The sequence below is a fragment of the Ambystoma mexicanum genome, chromosome 2p, assembly GCF_040938575.1.
Source record: "Ambystoma mexicanum isolate Mex_15411 chromosome 2p, UKY_AmexF1_1, whole genome shotgun sequence".
Classification (NCBI taxonomy): Eukaryota; Metazoa; Chordata; class Amphibia; order Caudata; family Ambystomatidae; genus Ambystoma; species Ambystoma mexicanum.
In genome coordinates, this window is record NC_090923.1 from 371709300 (window position 1) to 371733758 (window position 24459).

A 24459-nucleotide genomic window follows, 5' to 3' on the forward strand; every position below is an offset into this window, starting at 1 on the left:
AGAGGTTTGGTAAACAGGTTATAAAGGGTGGGTGCAGTGCAAGATCCCTGAGGGACTCCACAGTCGATGGTTTCAGGGGATGCATTGGCCAGGTCAGAGTATACTTTCATGGCCCTCCCTTTGAGGAAGGAAGTAATCCAGGAGCTGGCTTTGTGTGAGAAGTGTGCAGCGTTGGAAAGTTGGGAGGTGAGTATGTTGTGGTCTACGAGATCAAACGCGACGGAGAGATCAAGGAGAAGTAGGAAGGCAGGCTTACCAGTGTCCATTATTTTGGTGATTTGATTCTTTAAGTTTAGGAGGGCGGTTTCAGTGCCATGGCCCTTGCGGAAGCTTGACTGTCTCCTGTCCAGAATGGCGTGCATTTCCAGATATTGCTGGATTTGGTTATGGGCGGCCTTGTCTAGGAGTTTGAGGAGGAAGGGGACAGTGGTGATAGGGTGGCAGTTATTAGGTGAGGTGGGGTCAAGGGAGGGCTTTTTTAGTAGTGGGCGAGCCCATGCTTCTTTAAGGCATTGAGGTACGATTCATGATTAGAATGAGGAATTAATGAAAGCTGTGATGATAGGCACCAGAGAATCTGCACATTCTTTGATAATGGTAGGAGGGCAGACGTCCCCTTTGCATGTGGTTTGATTTTTTTTAGGAGGTCGGTGACTTCTAGTTCTGTGACGTCACTAAAGACGAATAGGGGAGTTTGAGAGGGAAGCATGTGAGAGGAAGGTGGTGGTGGGGGGGTTTGTTCGGGAGAGCTTTGCGCTGAGATACTATTTTATTTTGGAGTCTTTTAACTTTGTTGAAGAGGGCGGTTTGGATGCTGGAGAACCAGGCTTCATCCTTAACGATTTCATCTGGGCTAGAGATGAGTGTGGCGAGCTCTTTGAAGATAGAGAAAATTTCTCTTGTTTTAGAATTGGCTTTAGTGATTCTTTGATTGTAGGAATCTGATTTGGCGTGGAAGATGGCTTTTTTATAAGTGGAGGAGATTTCTTTGAATTCTTTGAGAGAGGATTGGTTGGGCGCTGATTGCCACTTGGTTAGGGCTTTGCATTTCTTTGTGCAGAGAGCTGATAGTTCTTCTGTGACCAGGAGTTGAAATGCATGGATTTCTTTTCTTTTTTTCTTCTATTGGTGCTATGGATTCAATGGCGTGGGTAAGGACATGGGCATAGGTTTTGGCGAGAGAGGTGGGGTCATTATTGAATGGCGGTTTGAGTTCCGGGGTGTTGAGAACTGGGGCGAGGTTGGCTTTAGTCTGTTTTTTTGAGCTTCTGGCTTTAGCCGGAGGGGCATGAATGATAATCTTGTGTGTGGCCGTGGTGGGTATATAGAATTGTATATAGTGGTGATCTGTCCAAGGGAGGGCTAAGATGTCGGAGATGGATGATGAACAGTTATGGTCGGCGATCGAGTCAATGGTTCGGCCTTTACAATGAGTCGGAGCTGTGACTTTGTGTACAAACCCTAGGTGGGAGAGTTCTTTGGCCAGGGAAGCGGCAGTTTTGTCCTTAGGGTCAAGTAGTCCTAGGTTCAGGTCACCGAATAGGATGGTTTTAGTGGAACTTTTGAGGTTGTGCAGGAAGGCAGGGTTAAGTGCAGGAAGGCAGGGCCTCCAAGGGAACATGCCCAGGAAGTGCAAGGAATGCCAGGTGGCAGTGCAGGAGGGCCGAAAGGCAAGTGCTAGGGACTGGGTTTGGGGGGCAGGTGTCATATATGACTCAGAGGAGCACCAGGCAGCCAGAAAATGTAACAGCAGTAGGAATGGAAGGGTACCAGAGGGATGGCAGAGAGAAAGGGAGGCAGGGAAAGGTTAGTAGGGGAGAGACAGAGAAGGAAGAGGAGAAAAGGGAGGTCTTCGGGAGCTTCTGGAACTTAAAGGCGATCCGGCTAAATGCATATAGTGGCAGTGAAGCCATTCCTGAGGAATACACCTGCCGAGGAAAGAGATTTACCACCCAGTCTCTGCTTGGAGAAGCAACTCACACACAGAGATTTGATGGTAGACATGCAGAGGTCTCTGGAAGGAAGGTACTTAGGAAGAGAGCGTTGAGATAGTGCTGGCCCGGCCCCAGAAAGCCTTGTGGACAATGCAGAGGGCCTTGAACTTGATCCTTGCAGCCACCGGGTGCCAGTGGAGAGATTTCAGATCTGGAGAGATGTGGTCCCTGGGCTTGAGACCAAGGATAAGTCTTGCGATCCTGTTTTGGATGAGTTGCAGAAGGCAGAGGGTAGAGTGAGGAAGAATGAAAAAGAGGCTGTTGCAATTGTCCAGCCTAGAGAGAACCAGGACTCTGGAGACAGTGAGCTACTATGGGAAGGTGAGAAAATGAAGAATACCTCTGAGAAGGGACCAGTTGAAAATGTGACTTTTTAGAGACATCTGTGATATGTGGAGAGAAGGAGAGAGTAAAGTTGACGCCAAGGTTTTTTGTCTCACAAGAGCGTAAGGGTGAAGGGCCAAGGGTGGACGGCCAGAGTGAAAGGGGAAAAGCTGGAGCATGGGTCCCAATGAGAATGCTTTCTGTTTTACTGGCATTAAGGGAGAGATCATTAGAGGTGCACCAGGCCTGAATAGCGGAAAGACTGTCAGGGATGAGCAAGGAGGAAGAGGAGGCTGAGGGTAGCCTGAAAGAGAGCTGCATGTCATCTGCATAACACTGAAAGTTAAAGGAAAAAGTAGGGATCCGTCTGGCCAAGGGGGCCAGATAGACATTGAAAAAGCAGGGCGAGAGGATAGATCCTGCGGAACAATATATGTAGAGAGTGTGATGACATAAAGAACCTTAATAGATACATCATCCAGTTCTGGGGCTCTTGGTCCAAATGGGCCAAGTATTCATGTATTTTAAAGCATGCCAGACACAAGGGCTTCTATTTTGTATATGCTATTTACAGATATCATTACAAAGAAACAATAACAAGAAAGTTGGAAACAATCCAGCACCATTCCAATTTTTAAAAAAGCAAATAAGGAAAGCCTCGCAAATGACAGGGCTATAGCGCTCTTGGATGATGAAAGTAAATTGTTTCCCACCCTTGTTTTTCGTGATCTCAAAGACTGAGCCCTAACATTAGGATGCATGTCTAAACATCCAACTTGCTTTAGAAAAGTTGTGAGTACCTCTCTGAATGCATGTATTATTGATACCCTAACTCAATCAGCCTGGAAATAAGAATCACCTCCCCTTTCCATAGCCTGCATTGGCCTGTCCTTAAAGTTTGACATGGTCAATACATCTAGACTGCCTGATAAATAGTGACATTGGCAGATTCCAGAAGGGCTCCTGGATAAATGGATGCATCTTCACACAGATCCAAACTCAGAGCAATATTAAATTGGCAGGGACCCATCTTAAAAGATATCCCCACACACAAAGGATTTAGTGCGGGTTTGTGTTCTGGCCCCCTGCTTATTCAATCTTTATGTCTCAGAAACGGGTTATCCCCTATCTGAGGCTCTGTTTATCTCTCTATGTTTGCTGGCAAACATATCGAATGATGCAATCCTAATAGATCACACAGTATAGGGTTGCAAAGCTTTATTGATTCTTTTTATCAATTTACCATTGCAAATGATATTTTGATGAACCCTGCAAAAACGAAAATTATTATATGGCTTCCAGTGGAAGATATGTAACTGTCCACTATCAACTGTTCAAGAGCTTACATACCTAGGATTCCATTTGAGGGCGAGACCCAGCAAAACTGCATTCTTTGTAGATGTACTAAATTGAGCAACCTGCAACGTTTCACAAATATAACAAATTAACCTAAAATATATGAGGTTTTCTTTACCCTCTCTTGTTCAATTTTATAATGGAAAAGTTATTCTGTCCCTAATATATGGATCTAAAATGAAACATCTAATGTGCGACATCGATCTGCCCAAAACTGAAGGTTAGATTTGGAGAAGATCATTCAATTTGCCAAATTGTGTACCAGTTCCTATAATTAGAGTCAAGTTGGAACTGGTATCATTGAAGTTATGGTATTACTGAAAATAATGACTTGAAAAACAGAGTGGAAACCACCCTGTAGCACCCAGCGCTCACTGTTTGCCTCGTATCATGAGGCTAAATTCAGTACTTGAAGCTCAATTTATTCTTTGTTAAATTAGTTAACTGGTTTTTGAAAAATCCTGTGTAATTATTTGATTTAATTCTTTCAAAAATGCGATTTCAGCCACTTGGTTTATCAAAGCTTTTACTCAGGAGATTGTGTTCAAATCACACAATGCATTAGGCGTTTTCCCAATCCCTCTACTCAAAATCACAGCTCTTGCCAATGCATTTCGGTGTCTAGCACCATCTTCAGGGCTAAATTTCAACATAAATTAACATAATGCATATATAACAAATGTAAGTAATAAATGTACATACCAGCAATGAGATTAGTTCCATCCCATAAAAAAGAAAAGAAAAAAGTATAATGTGTATATTAGTGCCAATATGCGTGCCAACATCATTGTCTTTATCTTTACTGAACATATGCATACAGCCATATAAAACTTTCATTACCTGAGCTGTCTCGTATGCGCGTGAACGCCTCATAAATGTAGTTATGTCAATGCAGTGTCTCTGTTAAGAGAAGAGAAAATACTCTAAGCTCGCTGTCTGGCTTAGTAACATTAACTACTAGCGTGGACTGCCATGACTCGGCAAAACTTCCTACCTTGACTCTGCTCTCAATCCAACTGTTCATAGAAATGGCTGCAGCTGCGCATGACTGCGCGCGGCTAAGTAGCCTCGTCACCAAGGAGATACCGGCGCCGCCTGTCGTCCAAGATGGGATAAGACTGACGTGCCTCCGGCCCCACCTCCTCGCGTGGGGGCGGGATGATGTGTCTCCTAGGTAACGTGTCATCATCGCATCGCGGGGTTACTTTCAATCCGTAAGAAACATTTACAACCAGGTACAAAGGTCCACATATGCATTTTCATCATCAGATCTACATTGGGCATTATGAAAGTTATACTGTCGTGTGGCTTTCATCTGTGCACGTAACCAGGCCGTGAGTGCGGCATCTGGGTGTGTGCGAAGATGGGAGGAGTCACGAACTATGTTATGTAGTTGCATACCTTGCTGTTTGTCACTGTGGTTCCATCTGTGCAATGTGCCAAGATAAGGACAATTATAAATTATACATTTAGTATCTCGTTACTAATCGGCACTTTGTGCTTGTTTATGATTCTCTCGATGCAAGGTGAATCAACCTGTCAATAATAGTTACATTATCATTAAACTGTTATACCGACACCCATCTTGTCCCAAGGGCATACCTATTACATCCTAAGGGAAAACACCCCTCTTAAAGATAAAATTGTGTAACAAACCAGGATACTGTTACATTTAGTGTGTGCATTACATTAGAGAAAGCAAGCAAAATTGATCTCTTCATTGAGCCCTTTACGGGTAAGGGTTCCAAGGCGGTCTATCCAAAATGATTCTCTTTGATCCAGTCTTTGCTGTAGATTCATGTGAGGTTCCTCTTTTTGAACTACCTCTAAAATTTGGAACCTTATCTGGGACAAATTGTGTTTTTTGTGATCCCAGTGCCGTGCCACTGCTGAAGTGATACTGTGTGTTCGGATACACGAGCGATGCTCATTCCATCTGGTCTTTGCTGCTCTCGTTGACTGTCCTACATAGTATAACCCACATGGACATTCGATGGAGTAAATTGTGTTGATGGAGTTACATGTTCCAAAATGTCTCAATTTGATCTTCTCTCCAGTGTTTGGGTGATTTACTATATTTCCTTTCAATACGTATCCACAATTGGAACAACTTAGACATGGATAAGTTCCGGTTCTGGTAGTTTTCTCTTTCCTCTTAAGGCTTTTTGTTCTGACCAACTTGTCTTTCAAATTTTGGCTCCTTTTATATGCGAATGTAGGAAGTTCTTTGAACAAAGGCTCAACTCTCTCATCTAGTGTCAATATATTCCACTTCTTTTTGATGATATATTTGATCTGTTTGCTCTGTTTAGAGTATTTGGATACAAATACTCTTGGGGGTGCTTCATTCTGTTTCAATTTAGGTTGAAGTAATTCTTCTCTTCTTTTACTCTTCAGTCTTTCTTTCGCTTCCTCAATTTCTGATCCATCGTATCCTCGAGTCAAAAATGTATTTCCCATCATGTTAATTGCTTCCTCATAGTCCTCTGGATCACTTACTATCCTTTTAACTCTCAGCATTTGGCTGTAGGGTAAATTCTTGATTAGACTCGGCTGATGAAAACTTAACTTGTGTAGGATGTTGTTCCTGTCTGTAGGTTTTTGATATATATTGGTTCTGTAGCCAGTTTGTTCCTTAGTAACCTTAACATCTAGGAAGTGTATTGTTTCCCTTAAACTTTCAGATGTGAATTGGATACGTTCATCAAATTGGTAAGATACTCCAAAAATCTTTTCAACTCGTCCTCTGTGTCATGCCAGATCCCAAAGATATCGTCTATGTATCTAATCCATAGATCAATCTTGCTTTTCCATCTTGCCTCTTTCAGCACATGGTCTACCTCAAATTTGTGCATGAACGCATTAGCGTAGGCCGGTGCCATTGTTGCACCCATAGACGTTCCGGCTGTCTGTAAGAAAAACATACCTTTATATTGAAAATATGAATTTTCACTGATGAACTCCAACAGGGCCATAACGAATTCTTTCTGAGCTGGGATATCTCCTTCTTGTAACAATAGCCATTCCACCGCAGCTCTTCCTAGATCGTGTGGAATTGAGGTGTACAAACATTTCACGTCTATTGTAAACAGTATGTCTGTTTCTCTATATGTTGCTTCAGATATTTCAAGAAGTGTGTTGTATCTTTGACGTACGTACAAGTTTTCTGTAATAGAGGTTGTAAGAAGTAATCAATATAGGCTCCTAAAGGTTGTAGAATACTGTTGGTCCCTGCTACAATAGGTCTCCCTGGCGGGTTGATAAGACTTTTGTGCACTTTCGGTAATATGAACAGTTGGATTGAGAGCAGAGTCAAGGTAGGAAGTTTTGCCGAGTCATGGCAGTCCACGCTAGTAGTTAATGTTACTAAGCCAGACTGCGAGCTTAGAGTATTTCCTCTGGGAAAACGCCTAATGCATTGTGTGATTTGAACACAATCTCCTGAGTAAAAGCTTTGATAAACCAAGTGGCTGAAATCGCATTTTTGAAAGAATTAAATCAAATAATTACACAGATTTTTCAAAAACCAGTTAACTAATTTAACAAAGAATAAATTGAGCTTCAAGTACTGAATTTAGCCTCATGATACGAGGCAAACAGTGAGCGCTGGGTGCTACAGGGTGGTTTCCACTCTGTTTTTCAAGTCATTACAGTTATTAAGGCCCGAGTGTCATTGGACCTTTTTTCGACCCAGTGAGCTCCATTTAAGCACAAAAAAACGTTTTTGGAACAGTACCGAATTTGAGAACTATATGAAAATACAATATTCTTCGTGGTGCCCACCTATTCTTCATTCATTACTGAAAATAATAACATTTTATTGATTCTTCTTGATACCAACCAAAAATAATTTTCTTACCGATTTTAAAACTCAAATATTGATTCAAAAGGAAGGTCCTTGTACCAATGTATTAATAACGTCTCAAAATGTTTTAATCAATATAGATTCCTCAGTGATGATGCTTATTACAGACCCCAATGAGGTAAGCAAGAGACAATTAGAAAGGAATGTATGTGATACCTGAAAAACTCTTTTGTCATATGAACTATATACCCATCTGTCTTTAGACATGAGGGGTCTTGGCATAATTCCAAAATATCTGAATACATTTCCAAAGTCTTACTGCCGTTCCCGGTTTCATAGCTTTGGGATGAATATAATTCCACACTGGGGAAATAACCAGCATAAGGAATAAGGAAATACATATATCCTATGCCTATAAGACTGATAATGAAACTGAATGCTTGTTCCATAGTGAGATAATGACCATTTTACATAACATAAAATCTGTCATTTTCTTGGCATTTGTACACTCTGAAGATTGGCTTAATAATGAGAGCTTGTGGCTGCTGTTTAATAACAGGAAAATAAAACTCCCTGTCAATTGTATTAATTATTTTTTTACATAGAATTAACTTGATTTAATTGAAATAAATAACTGTACTTGGAAAAAAGCACATTTGTTTAGTAACTTATTGAAAGTAATAAAAGGTTTTGTAACTCTTGGTCTAATGACTACTATTATGACTAATTGTATTAGGTTATGTGAAACATGTTATAACCTTCCCTTTTTTCTCTTCTTTTTCTTTTTGTTTTCTTTCTTCTTTTAAATAATGTACTACTTTTAAATATTAAGTATTACATGGACGCGGTAGTTATGGTTAAGTTGGTGTTTCCATAGGAAGAGCATTTTTTGGGTGGCTTATAACTTTGCTCCCTCTGGACGAATCCTCACCAAACTTTGCAAAAAAAGTATATGGCCCACTCTGAACTTTGCAAAGTTTGGAGAGGTTTGGTCCAGGGGGGGCAAAGTTATAGGGGGAGTGCCAAAACTTTTGTTTTTTCCCATAGACATAATGGGAAAAAACTTTGCGCACGCCTAGAGGCCAAACCGCTGGACGGATTTACACCAAATTTGCAGCAGGAGCGGGGGCTTGGTCCCAAAAGCGTGCTTTTGCAAATTTGGTGTAAATCCGTCCAGTAGTTTTTTAGAAAATGACCAAAACTTAAGGCAAAAAAATGTGTGATATCTCCGTTCGCTCCGCGGACAGACTTCCCGGTTCGCTCCGCGGACAGTGCCCTGATTGGCCGAGTGGCTTGCGTGATGTCCGTGGACATGCAACGTGTTCACTGATTGGACGGCGTGGTACGTTAAGCGCGTCAGATTTTTTGTAGCGCCCGCCATCTTGGATTTGCGGACGTCCGCGCACAGCGCAGTGAAACTTGGATTAAAAATTGTATTTAGTGGAGTGTGTTGGTGTGTAACAGTGTTTGGGGAGGGTGGCGGAGTATGAGATAGGTGCAATGTTGTATTTTTTTATGTGCTAGACGCTTTTGTTGTGTTCGATTTGTCTGCGGACAACACGGCTGTTCTGAAATGTTCGTAAATAAACAGAATGGATTTGGTGTCAAGTTGAAAGTGTTCTAAGAACACTCGTGGGGTCCTGGAATGTTCACAGGGGGTGTCCTGAAGACATTGTCTGTATTGCTTGTTGGTAAGCTGAAAGTGTTCTAAGAACACTTGCGGTGTCCTGAAATGTTTGTACATAAAGAAAATGGGGGGTGTCCTGAGGACGCTGTCCGTATCGTCCTCTGGCAAGTTGAATGTGTTCTAGGAACTTCCTTGTGTCCGCGGACATTAAAATGGTTACAATGCTTTAATCTATGGGTGTGATATGCTGCGGTGGTTGTGGCCAGGGTATAGAATGTTGGGTGCATGGCCATTTGGCCATGCACCGAAGACTCTATGCCCTGGCCACAACCACTGCATCATATCACACTCATATGCCATGCACCCAAGAGTCTATGCCCTGGCCACAAGCACCGCAGCATATCACACTCATAGTGGCTTATAACTTTGGGTCAAAAACAAATTTATAAGGAACAATGTTAAAAGCCAGTATGGGTGTGATATGCTGCGATGGTTGTATTTATCATGTTATACTTACTATTTGGTTTAGTAACGGGAGTCCATGTTTTTCTTGTTCATTTCTGTGATAAAAGAAAATAGCATGTTAGTATTAGTATTTATAAAGACTTATTACATTGTACAATAAACATTTTCTTCTTTTTTCTGACCCTCATATTTAGTAGATGACAAACCAGAGAACTGTGCAATTTGCTCAGTTTCTGTGTTTGTTGCTAAAATCAGTGGGTCTGTGGGAGAAAAAAAATCCATGGTGGATAAAAAAAAAACCTTTTTCTGTTATGCTACAGTTTATTTGTTTGTTTGTTTTCACTGTTTACTTATTGTTTCTGGCTAATGCTTTGTACATTGGATTGTTCTAGTTTTTGGGAGCAGTAAGATATTAGGGCCCTCATTACGACCCTTGCGGAAAGCGACTGACCGGAGCGCCACAGCGTAAATAGCGTTTCCGCCATTGTACGAAGGAGCAAAGTGCGGCCCATTCCGACCCATCGGGCACGAGCACCACGCCACGGCGGAAGTGCAAAGTCCGCGATGGCGGAAATGACCCCAAAACGGCCCACACCGCCGCCGTACGGCGCCCTAGGTGCAATACCGCCACCCCTCTTAGCGGTCACCGCAGTGTGCGCCTACCGGAAAGTACGGTGCCCGGAAATATACGGAAACGGAAGTTAAAACATGGGCCCGGAACGGGAAACATCCCGGCGTACACCTATAAAAACACCAAAACCACACAACCACTAAAATCACTACCCTGAAACACACCCCAACCCGTCAACCACCCTAGCGAAACCAAGAAAAATGGGAAAAGTAGCGAAGAAAGCGTGCGACCGCAAGCGGCAGGTCCACTTCTCCCGTGAGGAACTCACCGTGCTAACAGAGACCCTCCAGGAGAATGCTGCCGTCGTCTTCTCCACGCAAATGACCAGGACGGCACTTGCAAACAAGAAGGCCATATGGGCTCTGGTGGCACAGCGGGTAAGTGCGGTGGGGACCGCACCCCGCACCCCACAGCAATGCCGCAAGCGATGGGACGACCTGCGGATACGCGTCCGCAGCATACTCTCTGCCAACCGCAACATTGCCACAGCCACCGGGGGAGGTCCTGAATCACCCATCAAGTTGACCCCCTGGGAAGAAATCTGTGCCTCCACCATCGGAATGGAGAGCATAGAGGGAGTCGGAGGGATGGAGAAAGGAGTGCAGACATCCGAAGATTCAGGTAGGTGGGCCAGATAAAACAATGCCAAATCCACACAGTCCATCCATGTGAAGTACCATGCGTCCACATAGTGCAACAGAAACACATGTCCAGGAGAACGTCCACACACATCGGCCTGAAAGCGCACGTCAAAACCCACAATAAATACATAAATAATTAAAAACCCCTAATACACGCACTACACGTGCAGCAGGCACACCCTAACTGCAGGCTGCCAAACAACTGCACCCTCACTCCACACACAAATCAAAGCACCTCCAAGACCCCGACCCAAATCACCCTCAGGTACCACCCCAATGCATGTGATACAATGCCATTCCAATTCCCACTGACCCATCAATAACCCTCGCCCTCCTTTACTCCACCACAGGGTCCGATCCAAACGACGAGCATCAGGACACCCCTACCAGCACACCTGCAAAGAGGGCCAAGACCAACGGCCAGAGACCCTCCACCTCAGCTGCACGCATCAAGACACGGCAGCAGCACAAATCAGGTGGCAGCACAGAGGAGGGAACATCAACAGGCACCCCAGCAGCCAGCATGGCCACAACACCACCACCACAGGTCCCCCCAATGGATGCCACAGAAGGCACTGCCTCTGGTGGCAGCAGCACCATAGGTGACACCCCATTGATGGCAGCATGCTCGGACACAGAAGACGGGGATGTCGAGGTCAGATCCATCCATGACCTGTCCCAATCCCCCTGTCTGTCCCATCCCGTACAACATGAGGATACCACGCAGGTGCAGCCACAAGACGACGACTGGCCATCCCCACAAGCCCTGTGGCAAGGCAACATGAGGACAACAGCCCCTCTGTGACACCACCGCAAATGGCCATGGCCCAGCAGAGGCAACAGTCCCTCGACAAGTTAATCGTCCAACAGCAGCAAATGGCCACACTCCTCAAGGGCCATGCCGATGAATGTGGGGGCACCAAGGCAGACATAGAAACATCAACAGAGACACTTAGGGCAGAAATGGAGAGAGGTACAGAGACGCTAAGGGCACAAATTGAGAGTAGCACCGAGAGCCTGAGAGTCCAAATGGAGAGTAGCACCGAGAGCCTGAGGGGGGAACTGCATGCGACGTCCAAAGACGTATGTGCCGAACTTGCCGCAGTGCGCCGTGTGCTCACTGAGCTCTCGCAAACCCTTAGGGACATGCATGGACGTGAGCAGGCAGACACATCATCCGTTGCAAGTTCCGACCAGGGCAGCCCCCAACGTAGATCTGGAAGGAACCTGCGCTCCACAGGCAGGGGTGCCCCTGATACCCGCAGAGGGGGCATGCAATAGCGACAGCCCACTGACAATGAGCATCTTTGGACACTGGTGTTCGGGGGGGAGGTAGGAGGGTGGAGGGGGTGTGTTGGGCTCACTTGGGTGGCGGGTCGATAGGGTGTTCAACATGATATCACATATGCCATAAAAAGTGCACGATCAACCAATGAGAAGTGTGGACATTGATCTTTGTGTACTAGGCCATCATAGGCGTACAGTCCATATTGTGCATGTCCCAGACACACGCAGTGCCACGAGTCCCGTGTCCATGTATCAGCCACCAGGCGTGAGTGCTAGAAGCATACATCAATGAGATGCTGACGAATGTCACGGGCCTCCGGTGCCTCGCAGACTCCATGAGGTGCTGCCACATCCCCACCCTCATCATGACCATCATCAGGTGCTTGCAGTTCTGCGTCAGGGGGCATGGGCACATTTCTACGTACGCACATGTTGTGGAGCATGACACATGCCATCACCATCTTTGCAACCTTCTCATGGCGGTACAGGAGTGCCCCGCCAGACCTGCTGAGGCAGCGGAAACGGGTCTTCAGTAGGCCGAATGCCTGTTCAATGACTACACGGGTACGTGAGTGGGCATGGTTGTAGTCCTCCTCATGCTGGTCCCGTGGGTTCCGGACTGGTGTGAGGAGCCATCTCTTCAGTGGATATCCAGCATCACCTGTATGTGGACGAGAAACGTATGATGTGGAATGCCATTGATACGTACGCAAACCCCCCCCCCCTTCCTGGCAGGTCATTGACAATTCACATACCCCACATCATCATGCATGTAATGAGACTCACCGAGTAGCCAGGATCTGTTCCCTGCGTGTCGCTCCATGTAGCGTGGTATTGTAGAGTTCCTCAAGACCATAGAATCATGGGTTGATCCAGGGAATCGGGCACAACAATGTGTAATGATCCTGTTGGAGTCACACACCATCTGTACATTCAGGGAATGAAATTGTTTTCGGTTGCGGTACTGGGCCTCCATGGCATGTGGGACGACCAATTCAACATGGGTGCAGTCGATGGCACCAATGCAACCCGGTATGCCGGCAAGTGCATGGAATCCCACTTTTGTGTTGGTTATTTCCTGCTCCGAGCGTGGTAGAGAGATGTAGTCGTCTGCATGCTTCAGGAGGGCATCGAGCACTTGCAATAGTGTCCGTGAGAACAGTGGCTGAGAAATGCCATGCAACTGTCCGACTGTGTGCTGGTAGGTGCCTGTGGCCAGGAAGTGGAGTACAGACACCACCTTCAGTAGGGGTGGGATGGCGGTTGGGCTATCTATCATGCTGACAAGGTCAGCCTGTGTCATGTCCACAATGGCGGCTATGGTGTCCCGGTCCAGACGGTAGAGGGTGTGGATCTGCTCATCAGTGAGGTTGAACGGATGTGCTCGGAGGCGTTGAATTGCGGGCTGCCTGCGTGGTGGTAGTGGCTGTGCTGGTGGGCCTTGCTGGCCCTGCCTTGGCCTCCTCCTCCTCCTGCGTCTCCTCCGTGCGGCTGGTTGTAGTTGGTGTTCGTCTACTTCTTGGAGTCGGAGCACTTGCAGTGCTATCAGGTCCCCCAGGGCCAACATCGCGAGTCCTGCCGGTAGCATTTCGGTGTGGTTGTGGGAGGAGACTGGCTGTGCAATTTATGTGTTTTCAGGCTGTATGGCCTCCACCTGTGGTGATTGATTCCACCTGTGCAAACTGCTCTCCCCTTTGGCCGAGCACGTCCCGTGCACAACGCTGCAATTCGGGGAATTGTATCTTGCTATTGCAATCATGTATTTGTACCCGATGGCCGTGTAAGATTGGTTGATATGTTCATTCTGCTGTGGTCCCATTGTTTCACATACTATCTGTGCAGTCGCGAACAAACTTGTGAGGGGTCAGTGGGACGTAGTACTCGAGTAACGGTGGGCCCTCATGCATCACTGTACCGAGTTGCAACGACGGGCGGGGCGTCCCATTCGTGGGTGAAGGCAGTTGCCATTTTCACACACAGCCGCACTCGATGGAATAATTAGTGATTTCAAACGGCCACAGATGCCTTTTCGACGTGATGTTGCAAATGAGGAATTCGAAGGGCGGCGCTTTCGGTTTCCAGCTAGCGGCGAGGAGATGCCCACAGGTCTGACTGCAAATGTAACGTTCTATTGTTCTATGTCCTTGAGACAGGGCCCATGGCGAGGGAGCAATGATTGATATGAATAGTTTGGGATGCGCAATAGCTACGTGGGCGATGAGGCCGTCCGTTCCCAAATACATGTTACTTCACAACACTGGAATTACGGGCTGGGGCACTGTGGATTTAGCAGGCTGCATAACGCACAGACTCAATGGATGTTTCTAATGTTATGTGAGTAATTATTCAGGCATTTTGATCCCGGGATGAGGGAATGATGGATGGATGCATGGGCAGGTGATTTGATACAGAGTTTGCCATGTACAGGGCTTCTTGGGATCTATCCGCCTCCCCTACGCTATGTGATGCAGGGCTGCCATAGTGGGACCATCGTCCATCTGGCCTTGTTGAGCCCTCCCTGTCTCGAGGCGCCCTCAGACACTCGTTTGTGATGGTGTTTGCACCTCGATATAGATGGTTATGAGTCGCAAGTGGTTTTGGGGTGGTGATGTTCCTTTGGAGTGGGCTAGCATGCATATGGCTGTGGATTTCGTGTGATCATTGAAGTGAGTTGTTGGTATGTAGTTCTGATGGCCATTCTGTTCTTTTTCTTTTCTTTTGGTTGACAGGTATCTCCTCCCCTTTTGCCACTGCCATCTGTATGCCACTCCTGCAGATGGATTTTACTCCCGACACCTGCTGCTTCGTGTTAATCAGTGGAGCAGCATTACGATCTTATGGGACGATCGCCAATGGGCCACATGCCCTTACGCAGTACTGGTGGCTCGGAGCAACATTTCGGCCTTTCAGCTGGACTAGTGCCTCCCCATTGGGACGGCCCTGCGGTTCTGTGCGCTTCCATGTTGCCTTTTCGTACGTGAATGTGGCTCTGTGTACCATGGGGGAACAGGGCGACACACAGGTAGTGGCTGGTCATTTCTTGCGGAAGCAGCCCACAATGGTGATTAGTGTTTTGGAGTTCATGGCCTGATGGCTGTATGTGCTTTGTGATTTTGATGTGCATAAATTTCTATTCTGATTTGGCCCGTGTAGCGTTTTTCTTTGCAAGTGATGTGGCATATGCCTATTTGGGGGGCGATGTATTGTGAGGAGTTCTGCATTGGGTTCCAGCTTCGGGGTTTAGTTGCGTGGTACTGTGCTGTGCGCGTTTGCCTACGAAGCCCAGTGAGGTCAGGGATGGGGGCTGCCAATATGCCAGTTTGAATGTTGTCATGCTCAGGGGCGGGGGATTGGGTTTTGTGTAACAGATGCCGGTCAGCCAGGTGGACTGGTTGAATGATGTGGTTTTCGGAATATTGCTGGTCACAGGTGCCTGTGTTTGCGTGCGTTTCTTGGTGGGGGACTGTGGTCATGTCCATTGGGATGGCTTCTGTATTCGTGCCATCTGTGCCCTGCAGCTCCCATTGGCCCCTCTTGTGTTTCTTTTGTTCGTTGGCATGCATGGGTGACTTGTACATTTCAATGGTTGCATTGTGGCTTCATTGCACCTACGGGGAGTTGTACTTTGTGGGCAGGGAGCGGTGTACAGGCACTCAGTGGGGCCGTTTACGGTTGATTCGCGATGCCGTACTTCTCGCCATGGCGGAATGGTACATTCCGCCATGCCTGATGGCGTTAGGTACATGTCCGCTAGGGTCGGAATTGGCGTACCGTTGCACCATGGTGGTGTTTGCGGTTTGGCATGGCGCGCGCGCGCGTGCTTGGTGCAGTTAGCGTTGGCGTTCACTACGGTGTCGCTAATGGCTTCGTACTTTGCGGTGACGGGTCATAGTCGCACCGAGCGCTATTCGATGGCGGTATTGCATTTCCGCCATCGTTTTTCGATTTCCGCCAGGGTCGTAATGAGGGCCTAGGTATTTGTTTGGATATTGTAAAATTTTGGAGCAGTTAGATACCAGTAGGCGTATTCTAACTGTTTATTTTTTTATATAATTTCGTGGTATTGATTTATCTGTTTGGATATTTCTAAATTTTGGGACAGTTAGATGCCAATTGGCGTATTCTAACTGTCTATTTTTTTCTCTATTTGAGTGGTATTAATTTATCTGATTAGTTGTTTGGGCAGTTAGATAGCTATTGGAATATTGTGACAGTTTATATTTTTTTACTACAAGTGTACTTAAGGTTTAAGTGCAGTTTAGTTATCAAATTTTGGTTTTAAGAACATTAAATAAGCGTTTGTAAGATTTGCTGGTAATCTCTGCTTTAGAATAATGGTACTATCATTACATTCAAACCATCCACATTTCTTTTTTATATATGCAGTGTAGTACCCTGAATTGGTTGTGGCTCCTGCGTGGTAGATTATACCTATTGTTGTGAAGGTTTTCTTACCAAGTGATATTTGACCATGTGTGAATCCAGTCAGCTTGCAGTTGTTTTTGGTACCATCTGCATTGTAACGTAGAAGCATTAGTATTACGTATTTACTATGTGTTTGTATTACTAACGTGGAGCGATTATCTGAATTGCAGGTCGAACATAATCTACCATGGTTTGCATTTTGTACAAGTTGCTGAAATGGAACGTATTCACAATTAGGTATTGATATATACACAAAGCGTTCATTGGGGATTTGTTCTTGTGTAACATTGTTGCAGAGAGTGCATGTATGTTTCCACATGTATGAAATCTAGAAGATTTCATTTATAGGTATGTTTTTGTTTTCCAGTACTAATAGTAAGTACATTAGAAATTCTTGTGGACCTTCCTGTGAGTTTATAGTGATTTTCAGCATTCCAGCACAGTAGTCCAATTCTTGTCTTATTCCATAAACACTATACGTGTTTTCAGGATTGTTTGCTGCATTTCTGTGAAGTACTAACATTTGCAAACAGAATGGGTCTGTACTGTGTAAGTAAATGTTCTCAACAATTGGTGATAATTGAAATAGAATATTCATTGCTACATTTGCGTAGCAACTTACACCAGCTATATTTGAGAGTTTAAATGGACCAGGTAGTTCTGTATCTGACTGATTTTTTTGGCGTTTGTCTTCCTTCTTTGATGAAGTATCTGGTTTACTTTCCCTAATTGATTCTTTTTTGCTTGTGGCACTTGATGAAGTATTACTTTCTTTTACTCTCTTTGGAGGATTTGCAGTGACATCCTGTTGCTTTTCTGTTTGATTTATTTTTCTGTTATAATGTTTTACTTTTTGTGGAACAGAATATGTGTTTAGATGGGGAGTGTATAGTGAACGAAGTCTATTGTATTCTAAAATGCAAGGAATATCAGCGTTTATTTTACTTGCATCAATGTTGATTAGAAATATACCGTCAAGTGTACGTAAGTGTGATAGTGCTACGTAGCTCATGCCTTCTTTAAAGACTGTGTTACCAATATCTATCATTGCTTTGTCTAGGGTAAGACCTTGTGATTTATGAATTGTGAATGCGTATGCAAGAGTTAGAGAAAATTGTTCTCTGCGTACATACATATCTTAGAAGAGAAGGAATCTAGCTGTTGAGCGTCCTATCCGTTTTACTTCTGAAAGTTTGTCAAAGAGTATATTGACAAACTGAATTTTGTTGTCACGTGGGTATGTTTGAAAGCCAACAACTGTACCCAGTGCTCCATTAACTAGTCCTTGGTCCACGTCAAGGTTACGTTTAAGCATTACTCTGCAATTTAAGGATAATTTTAATATCTTTTCTAAGCCTGCTGTGTTTGAGATTGATTTTTCTAAATTATTTAGTCTTGTTGTGGCTTGGTCACACATGGGTAGTGTCATACCATGTACATCTAGTTTGTCTGTGGCGCTAATTTCCATTATTGGTTGCATTTCTTTACTTAGCATGATTTCATTGAATTTGAAACAGCTTGCAAGAGTTGGCATTAAGGCCATACAATTGACATTTTTGTGGGCTAATTGTTCCATAACATCTGTAGCACATGCATTATCGCCATAAAGTGCATTAATGTGCTGGGTTTTCAATGTTGCTTCTGCTTCTTTAGAAAGTATACCAACTCTCAAACTTTTTAAAATGTTGGCATAAGTTAGATCTGCAGATTGGCGCATGTTTTCTGTTAATTCTCTGTATTGGAAATGTTGCCAAAGGTTGACATTTCCAATGCTGTCAACAGTTTTACGGCAGAGTTTGTGCCCTAATGTTTTAAAAATAGGTTCACCTTTTACTGGTGTTAATTGAAGCAGATCTCCAAAAACAATAATGTGTTTTCCTGCAAAGAGCTCTTCATAGTCTGTTTTGAGTACTTCTTGTAATCTGAGGTGAACCAAAGCTAACATCAGGTTGGAGACCATGCTCACTTCATCTATTAGTAGCATTTTCATTTGTTTCAATACTCTGCATAATTCCATTGCAGCTTCTGCAGAAGGTTTGTAATAGTCTAATTTGTTCGGGTGTTCTACTGGTAATCGTAGTACCTGGTGTATTGTAACACCACCTATGTTGTAGGCAGCTAAACCTGTGGGGGCAGTTACAACAGCTGACAGTTTGTTGTTTGTCAATTGTTGAAGTAACTTACTGATGATTGTGATTAGGAATGTTTTGCCAGAACCAGCTTCACCACTGACATACAATAGTATAGGTTTGTAATTTTGACAGGTGCATTCTTTGTTTTCATGTTGTACACTATGAGCAATTTCTTTTGTTACTTCTTGAAAAATGCTACGTTGCTCATTGTTTAGCTTTGATTGTAGTATAGTTAAGTCTTCTTTTTCTTCATACTGACACATGGTGTTTTCTACTTCTATCATAGCTAATTCTGCCTCATTTGTTATTAGTGTGTATCCCAGTGGTTCTTGGCTTCCTGTGACAGAAGGTTGACTACTGTCAGGAGTGTCCTTATCCAGTTGGGCCTGGAGTTCTTCTTGGTGTTGCTGTTCATTGTGCAACATTGTTTTGTACTGTGCAAAGTTTACATCAGTTATGCTGCTTTCATTTGCTTTGAAAGCGTCTTCATATGAGTCATAGTTATCTAGTATTTCTTCTTCTTTTCTCCATGGGTAAAGAGTTGTAGCAGGGACATGTAATATACTTCTTTTATGTTGAGGAGTCTTTAATGACAGTTTGATATGATTAATTAAATTTGGTTTGGTGAGTTTTACTAAGCTGCCTTCACAGTTTGTCACTTTGTATTTACGGTTTTGTTCATCAGGTTTTATATTATTTTTGTATCTGTAGTTTTGGGCTATGTGGTATAGACACATGGTTTCCAAAGTGGTACTCCTGTTTGGGTAGTATGTGTCCAATAAATTGTTTTTTAAAATGTCTTGGCTGTTGGGATCATGTTTGGCTATTGTTTCTATATCTTCGTATGATTTTAGAACTCTTTTTCTAGATTTAGCTGGACCAAGACTTAGCCATACTATATTTTCAGATTTACCATACAATGCAGTACCAGTTAATCGATCAGCTGCTTCATAGGATCCACATTCTCTATGGGACAGCATTTTTATGCCAAAGCTGTATAATTTCTGAGACACTGTTTTAGCTGATGACAGGTCATTCCAGAGGTCTTGGAGCTCTGTCTTTTCTGCTTTAGTTAAGTATGCTGTGACATATCATGCAACTGCAGTAGAATTGTCTGCAATGTAGTGCACATCTATGTTTGCATTCCATAAGTGGGCAATGATTGCATTGTAATCATTGATATATTTTTCTTCTTCTTTTGTTTTTATGCAATATGTATTTTTAGGTGACTTACCTTTAACACTATGTCTAACTGAAGACATGAGGTTGTTCACTTGACCTTTATTTGTAACTGGTCTAGGGAAACCAAATCGGCATTTGGTGTAGTATTTCCCTTTGTTTTTGTATTTGTGACGACAGTATTTGCCACATTTGTGTCTTTGGGATTGTAAAATTTTTGCATGAAGATCACTATGTGTGGATTCTGATGGAATTTCACAAGTGACATATTTTTCAATAAACTGTAAAACAGTGGCATCACTGTCTTGACCAAATTTAGGAGCATCTTTAATCCTTAAAAACATGAGGACATGTGGTGCTCCTCTGGCTTGGTATTCTTTTCTCCAAAAGAAGTGTTGCACTTCTCCAAGGGGAGGAACAGTTTTATTACAAATAAAATGTAGCATAGCAATGAAGCGATGGTGAAAATATCTTGAAACATTAACAGGATCCTGAGAACAAAGTATATCTATGTTTGTTTTGTTTTCGTTTGATATGCGTAGGAAAGAATGTAAATCTTCCCATGCATATTCTGCACAACTTAATGTAACAAACCAAGTGGGTGGGCCAAGGTTTCGGATCATACAACGTACATCTCCATGACGTCGAAACCAGTACTCTTTAGTACCACACATATTTGCTAATAGATTTGTAAGATTTGCTTGTAAAACCTCATCTTTTTGTTGAACTTTTTGTAATAATTGTGTAGCTGTCATATTTTGAAAGTGTGATCCTGATTTTAATATGTGTGCAACTCCGTAACATAAAGTTGCTAGTTCACTTTCAAAGAGTAGGTGGAATATGTATTCCACATTTTGTCGAAATCTGGGATCTTCAGAATACATTCGTAATGAGCGATATTCTGATGCTGATATTTGAATAGGTCTATCATCGTATCTTCCTCCTTTGCCAGTAGGAAAGAGTAGAGGAAAAGCATGTGCTTCTATACTTTTTTCCCATATGCTGATTGGTGATCTTTTTGTTTGACGCATTTGGTACGTTTCCAGTACATCTTCTATGGTGTCATTAGAGTGCAATGGATGAATTGTATAATGGTCTAAAGTGTTTGATATTGTAGCAGGATCTGGGAGCTCAAATTGACCAGCTTCTTGTGTCTCTTGAATTATTTCAGTTGTATCTTTCAAGTTTTCTTCAATATTAATTTCTTTGTAATATTGATTATTCTCTTTAAGATATTGCAGGGCTTCTCTAACTTTATGTAAATCTACCAGTTGTTGCCAATTTTTTTTTGTCTTTTGTAGGTACTCCATTTACCAAGATAATTAAAGATTGTTGCATTGGACGTTGCACTCCTAGAGTGTGCACATTTTCTTTTAGATCGAATGGTAAATACACTACTTTTCCACGAATACCTTTCACTAATTCAGAGGGAGGTAATTTTGCAGTTTTTGGTTGAAGGCGTATTATTGCTTGAAATGGGTGCACTGTTTGAATTATGATGCTCTCATAGTAATTAATTTGTTGAAGGGGTTTTGGAAGTGGATATAATTCCAAGTTATTTGTGATAGCATTTGAAGGAGTTTGGTTGTTGTCAAGTTTTGCAGTGCAGTAACTGCAAAGTATTATGGGGTCAGTTATTTCGTATTTGTTTTCTGCTATAAGGTAGAGAGTTAACTCAAACCATTTAGAATCTTCATTGTCTTCTATTTTGTATGATAGGTCTACAGTTTTTGTGTTACTTTTATAAAAAGTTCTGCGGCAACATACACACAGGTGGTTTGGTACTTCAGCTGAAGTACTTTCAAATTTTAGTATTTCTTTTTTGTATGTGTGTAGTGAAAGGTTGCCATGTGCAGAATTGTTACGAAGTTGGTTTACAGCTAATTCATCTTGTAAGTGGGTTTCACTTCCAAAATATTTTGTCTGGATATAGTCGATTTCTTCTAGTAGGTCTTTTGCTGTACCATGAAGAAGAATGTTATTTAAATTGGATAGTGCTAAAGCAGGACTTTTAGCATAGTACAGTTTATAAACTATATTTCTTATACTTGCATGATGTGTTGATATCCTTTTGATATCATGGAAGGTTGTTTTGCAAGTAGGTCCTGTAATGCAGGCCAATGAATGTTCTTGTAGTCCTGTGTACTTGCGTACTGGACAAGCATCAATATTTTGCAGTAGTTTAATTTTGATTTTGTCATTGCGTTTCACATATTGATTGAGGAATTGGCGTAAAGACGAACATTTTTTTGGGAATTTTACACATTGACGTGCATGGCCATTTGTACACTAGATGTTCTGATTCAGTTGAATGGAGGGGTAAATCTACATTTTGAGGGCATATTTTTGTAAGGAGTACTTCTTGGTCCATTATGGTATTATTAACTTTTTCATTACCTCGACCACTGCTATGTATGGCAATTGTATTTGTTTGCTTTTCTTTGTACGCTTCTTCATTAAAGTATGGTTCTGTGCTTGTAGTGTGACTCCATTCACCTCCACAGATACTTAAGAAGTTATTTCTGTTGACATTTCGTTTATTGAGAAGTCTTTTTTGTCATTTAGTTATTAGTTTTGTCAGTGGTTTCATTCTGTTTAACACTAAAATAAATAACTTTCTTTTGAGAAGAATTGCACTGTCTATCAACGCTTCTAAGATTACTTTCCTACGATAGGTTTGAAGTGTTGAACCTGGTTTCTCTCCTATTTTTATAAGATTTTGAAGGACTTTGTGACGGAACATTTAGGCTAAAATACTTTTCTTGGTATGCTTACTTTGTACTATATCAATATTTATAGAAGAAGTTTTATTTGTAGTGATAGTTGATTTTCTGTTAATTGTTTTTTGGGTTGTTTTACTTTTTTGATTTTTTGAGGCAAAGTTTTTGTACTAGAAACTTTTTCTGTTTCACTACATGACTGTATTAGCTGTTGTGTTTCAACTTATTTTACAAATTAGGCTATAGATGGATGTTTATGTTGGAGACTTTTCCTTTCATTTGCTCTACTTCTGCGTTCCTTTCTACGGAATGCTTTTTGGTAGGCATTCATTAGGGTCTGTTGAAAAAAATACAGAAGGTATGAGTTGGGGTGTTCTGCAATGCATGTGTGTTGTGTGCATGAGTGTTTGAGTAAGATGATAAAGATGTATGTAATGGTGCGTGATTGTGCATTGGGAAGTACAACTACTAGGGATGGGTATTCTTGAATTAATGTGTTACTAAACTGGGGTTCAGATGACAGAAAAAAGTAAGCCAATGGTGTGGAGAAGTATAAATAGTATATCTAAAGCTATACAATTAAAACAGTTGTTTGTTCTACAACATCTAAATTCTAGCGGCTGAGTTGGGTAATTTGTGTGTCGAAAAATAGGAATTTGTGGACCATTCTGCCAGTAAATCACTGTTTAAGACGGGGGGATTTTTGGTCAGAATGGTGCATAATCTCTATTTTTAGGCACATAAATAGCATGAATTAACCTTACAGTGTGTTTGAGTAATAATTCAAATATTATGGTAACATTCTACTTACTTTTTTTCTAAAATGAGCAGTTTGCTTCTTAGTTGTTCTTTGTACTTCAAATTCGGCTGCTTCTTTTCAAGAGAATAGTCTTCACTGCAATTGTAAAAGAAAGAAATTAGTAATTTGGTTTGTATATAGCACTGTTTTTAATTTAGACATAGATTTTTTAAATTGAAATGCTCAGCGCCTTCCTCAAAACCATTAAAACTATCTTATGACTAACTTAAGGAAAGAAAATATCTTTACTATGGCTTGTGAAATTCATAATGTACCACTGTATACCACTATTTCTGTAACTAAGCTTTTCCACGTAATAGTGAGTCAATGTCATAGCCTGCTTTTCCACGTAATAGTGAGTCAATGTCATAGCCTGCTTGTCCTATATAAATGTAAGTAATTATATAAATAAAAAAAATTAAAACCAATTATGTGTTTGTACAAATATTATTGTTTGAGATTTGATCATAGAGTGTGCATGTAATTTTGTTTGATTCTATGTAGTCTATATATTTTATTTCAAAAATGTTTAACATTATTTGCATGTGTGTGTGTATGAAGAAATTAAACGGTATAAAGGTTTGTAAGTCACAGTTTATTTTAGGACAATGAAAAAATGATCGTAGATTCATTTTACAGCTTATACAAGGTAAAAGTCGGTTAGAAAATGTGTTCATGTACTGTATAGCAAATATGCATACCTGTACTTTGTATTCATGCATATGGATATGGACGAAGCTGCAAGTAGAAATCTTGGAGACTTGTATAGTATTTCTCGTAGATCGTGCTTGCCAATGGTATGAGACTTGTACTCCGAGAGATTCACCGTACATTTGCAGTGCTGATCTATGATGATGTAGTTACATGTAGAGGTCTTGGATTTGATTGGTGGATGGTCATGTGATTTCTTAGCTAATTCCATTGAGGGAATGGCACAGAGAGTGAAGTGGAAATGGTAGAAGGGCTGTCCATGTTACGATATGTTCGCGGACATGGCGGTAGTTCTAGGACACCGTGTATTACATCCGGGGAATTTGGGGTGGGGAGGCATGAAAATGAGATTGAATGTAGCAA